This window comes from Plecotus auritus, assembly GCF_963455305.1.
Source record: "Plecotus auritus genome assembly, chromosome: 12".
Lineage (NCBI taxonomy): Eukaryota > Metazoa > Chordata > Mammalia > Chiroptera > Vespertilionidae > Plecotus > Plecotus auritus.
This window is the reverse complement of record NC_137778.1, coordinates 37,460,219-37,464,959: the sequence shown is the minus strand read 5'-3', so window position 1 is coordinate 37,464,959 and position 4,741 is coordinate 37,460,219.

The following is a 4,741-nucleotide window of genomic DNA, read 5'->3' as shown; positions in this document are numbered from 1 at the left end:
CTGGTGAATCACCAAGGTAAGACCATACCATGGGGGACCTCCTGGGGTCTCTGGAAATTCCCTGACTGACTGGTGGTCAGTCTCCTTCCTACTCCGACTTGTAAAGTTATCAGACTTAGTGAGGGTTCTGTCTATATGCAAGGACTGGCAGGATAGAATTTTGTTGATCCTGGGCTGGAGACAGACTCGGTGTATATCCTTTCTTTAATTGTTAACTTAAGCCAATTGCCTAATCTTCCTGTGATTTTTCTCATCTGTGATTTGGGGAAAATAAAAGTGTCTCCTTCATAGCATTGTTAGGAAGAAATGAGGCAGCATGTTAAGTCTTCATGTAGTGGGTAACATAAAATGATGCTTAATACACAGTAGTTGCTCTTATTTTTAGAGCTCTTACTAGATGCCAGGCACTGTGCATTGATATATTTGCACCAAGTCAAATAGCTGGCAAGCGGTAGAACCCGGAGTTGAGCCAGGCCAAAGCTAATGTATTTGACTACTAGGTTAAACTGTCTCTGATGGTTTAACAAACATGGCAAAACCTGCACTTCCCAAATGTCTCTTCCCCTTTAAAGGAATAAGTTTGGAAGACTGTATACTTATTCCTAAGTCTATTTGGAATTCCACTTTTGGACTTACCTGAGGAAGTGATATATTTTTTAAACATTCTTAACAAGGACAAATCTTTGCATAAAGAGAAGACTTAATCTTTCTTAATAACCAAAACTTATTTTGTGCCAAACTCAATAAATAAAGTGGAGAATTGTGTGGTATAGAAAGTAATTTCAGGTATTTTTGGTTGTTGTTTTTTAAATATATTTTTATTGATTTCAGAGAGGAAGGGAGAGGGGGAGAGAGAGAGAAACATCAAAGAGAAGAATCATTGAGCCCTAACTGGTTTGGCTTAGTGGATAGAGCATCAGCCTATGGACTGAAGGGTCCTGGGTTCGATTCCGGTCAAGGGCATGTGCCTTGGTTGCGGGCACATCCCCAGTAGTGGGTGTGCAGGAGGCAGCTGATCGATGTTTCCAACTCTCTATCCCTCTCCCTTCCTCTCTGTAAAAAATCAATAAAATATATATATTTTTAAAAAAGAATCATTGATCAGCTACCTCCTACATGTCCTCCCAGGGGACTGAGCCTGCAACCTGGGCATGTGCCCTGACTGGGAATCAAACTGTGACCTCCTGGTTCATAGGTCAATGCTCAACCACTGAGCCATGCTGGCTGGGTGTACAATTTCAGTTTTGACAGAATTAGCAAATACTTTATTGTCACAAAGCATTTTCTGTTGTTTCTGACTTTCCTATCATGTTGGTCTTGAATGAGATAAAGTAAAGAAATATGTATTGTTATTAGTAAATCAGGTTAACTATAAATAGGTTAAATTATTGTAACTAGTGGACTAAAACAAACATAAAGATTGCCAATGAAGGTCTTGTCCTTTTAGCAGTTCTTTCATTGACAGAAAGTATGCTTATCAAACCTTTGAATCAAAGTGGGAAATGGGTGATTTCTAAAAAAAAGTGGGGGGGGACATTAAGTTTAATAGAATTAAATGTAAGATCCTGCTCTTCAAGCTAGAAAAAAATAACTGAATAAATGTATGTTTAGGATAAGCAATAAAGTTTAACAGAGCAGTGAGAAAAATGCTTGGAAATTTTAGTACATAGAAACTTAATTTGAGTTAATGACTGCCAAGAAAATTACTAAGATATCAAGCTGAATTAAAGGAAGCACAGATTCGAACAAAGAAGGTGACACATCCACTCTACTCTGGTGATTATAATTCTAGAAACTGATTTAAGAGGGATATGGTCAAACAGCTGTGTTCAGAAGAGAGTAGCCCGGCCAGCGTGGCTCAGTGGCTGAGTGGCTACCTGTGAACCAGGAGGTCACAGTTCAATTCCTGTCAGGGCACATGACCAAGTTGCAGGCTCGATCCCCAGTAGGGAGCGTGCAGGAGGCAGCGGATTGATGATTCTCATCATTGATGTTTCTCTCTCCTCTCTGAAATCAATATATAGAGAGGAAAAAGAGAGTAATCATGATGGTACAATAATATGAGAAATGTTGAAGAATAAGATATGTTGTTTGAAGATGTAAGTTGGGGGACATGATTAATTTCTTTAAATAATGTGCAGAAGCATGGGGAAAATATTCAATTCATTCCATATAGCAGTAAGGGATAGCATAAGAAGCTTCACTGAGCCAAACCGGCTAGGGCTTTTATTTTATTTTATTTTATTTTATTTTATTTTATTTTAATATATTTTTATTGATTTCAGAGAGGAAGGGAGAGGGAGAGAGAGAGAAAGAAACATCCATGATCAGAGAGAATCATGGATCGGCTGCCTCCTGCACACCCCCCACTGGGGATCGAGCCCACAACCCGGGCATGTGCCCTGACCGGGAACTGAACCCGTGACCTCCTGGTTCCTAGGTCGACGCTCAACCACTGAGCCACGCCGGCTGGGCCCGGCTAGGGCTTTTGAGAAAGATTTTTAGTTCAGAGTGCAAAAGAGTTATACAATAGTGACAAAGCTAAAAATGAAATGAGGTTTTAGGAACAAGAGTTTCCCCATCACCTGAGGTGCTCCTGTAGAAACAGAAACTGAACAACTCTGTCTTTCTCCCCAAGAGAGGACTTGTGCTTCTCAGATGATATTTATAACCATCACTGTCATCCAAAAACAACCTTAAAGCACACATATGCAGTGAAGCTAGAGTGACCGACTGTCCCGATTTCCCCAGGACTGAGGGGTGCCTTGGGGTGTGGGATTGATAGTTAAACCTGGGAAAAGTCCCAAGCAAACCATGATGAGTTGATCACCCCAAAGGAGAGGAAGTTTGCAATAAAGTGGGTCCTGGAAGGCATGGTTGAGGGAAGCAAAAGATATGCAGGCAATCCAAACTTCATTGAACCAGTATGTGAATAAATGAAGGTGTTGTCTTAAATATAGGGTTGGGCAAAAGTAGGTTTACAGTTGTTTGTATGGAAAATAACACAATAAACCTATATAATAAAAGGCTAATATGCAAATTGACCAAACTGCAGAACAATTAATTGGTCACTATATTGTGCACTGATAACCAGGGGGCAGACGCTCAATGCCGGAGCTCTCCCCTGGTGGTCAGTGCGCTCCCACGGGGGGGGGGGGGGGTGCCACTCAGCCAGAAGCCCTGAGCCAGGCTCACGGCTGGTAAGCGCAGCAGCGGTAGTGGGAGCCTCTCCCGCCCTGCAGCAGTGCTAAGGATGTCTGACTGCCAGCTTAGGCCCACTCCCCCAAGGGTTCCCGGACTGTGAGAGGGTGCAGGCCGGGCTGAAGACTCCCCCTCTCCCCCGTGCACGAATATCGTGCCCTGGGCCTCTAGTTAATAAATAATAATACAAGAATAAACTCTACTTTGTGTACTCACAACTATAAACTTACTTCCCCTCCCCTGTATAAATGAAATTTCTAAATATTTGAAGTTTACTCTTTTAAAAAAAATTATTGATTGATTTTTTGAGAGAGGAAGAGGGGGAGAGAGAGATACATTAATTTGTTGTTCTACTTATGTATGCATTCATTGATTGATTCTTGTATGTGCCAAGAATCAACCAGGGGTTGAACCCACAACCTTGGTATATGGTGACGATGCTCTAACCCAGTGGTCGGCTAACTCATTAGTCAACAGAGCCAAATATCAACAGTACAACGATTGAAATTTCTTTTGAGAGCCGAAAACCGACTTCTGCGCACGGGCCACGAAGTTTCAATCCCACTGTACGTGCGCGCCCGCACGTGGTATTTTGTGGAAGAGCCACACTCAAGGGGCCAAAGAGCCGCATGTGGCTCGTGAGCTGCGGTTTGCCGACCACTGCTCTAACCAACTAAGCTACCTGGCCAGGGCTTGAAGCTTACTTTTTAAATTTATACATAGTAGATTTAAAATGTCCTAAAACATATTACATAGTTCCCTGTTCTCTTTATCAGGCAATAAGAAGTACAGATTTGGCCCTTACCAGTTTGGCTCAGTGGATAGAGCATTGGCCTGCAGACTGAAGGGTCCCAGGTTCGATTCTGGTCAAGGACATATACCAGGGGTGGGCAAACTTTTTGACTCGAGGGCCACAATGGGTTCTTAAACTGGACCAGAGGGCCGGAACAAAAGCATGGATGGAGTGTTTGTGTGAACTAATATAAATTCAAAGTAAAGGAGCGGAGGGGAGAGCAAGAGAACCGGATAGAACAGCCGGATCTGGCCCGCGGGCCATAGTTTGCCCATGGCTGACATATACCTTGGTTGTGGGCACATCCTCAGTAGAGGGTGTGCAGGAGGCAGCTGATCGATGTTTCTCTCTCATCAATGTTTCTAACTCTCTATCCCTCTCCCTTCCTCCCTGTAAAAAATCAATAAAAAATATTTTTTAAAAAAAGAAGTACAGATTTGTCTTTTTTTAAAAATCAGCAAAACATTAGAATTGGAATATAGGGCAATAAAGCAAAATAGTTAAGACTTAAGTATTGATAGAGGTGGGTTTGAACTTGCTTCTGTCAATTAGAGCATGTAAGGTTACTTAATCTATATCTTAGTTTTCTCAACTGAAAATTGGGGATAATATTCATACCTACTACATAGAATAGAGCCCAGTAGACCATAATAAGTTCTCAAGAAGTGGTATTTTATCTTTGTTAATATCCAACAAAGTTACTGTTGGAGCTAAGTAGCTCCAGCCAAGTTGCATTGTTTTCTAGAT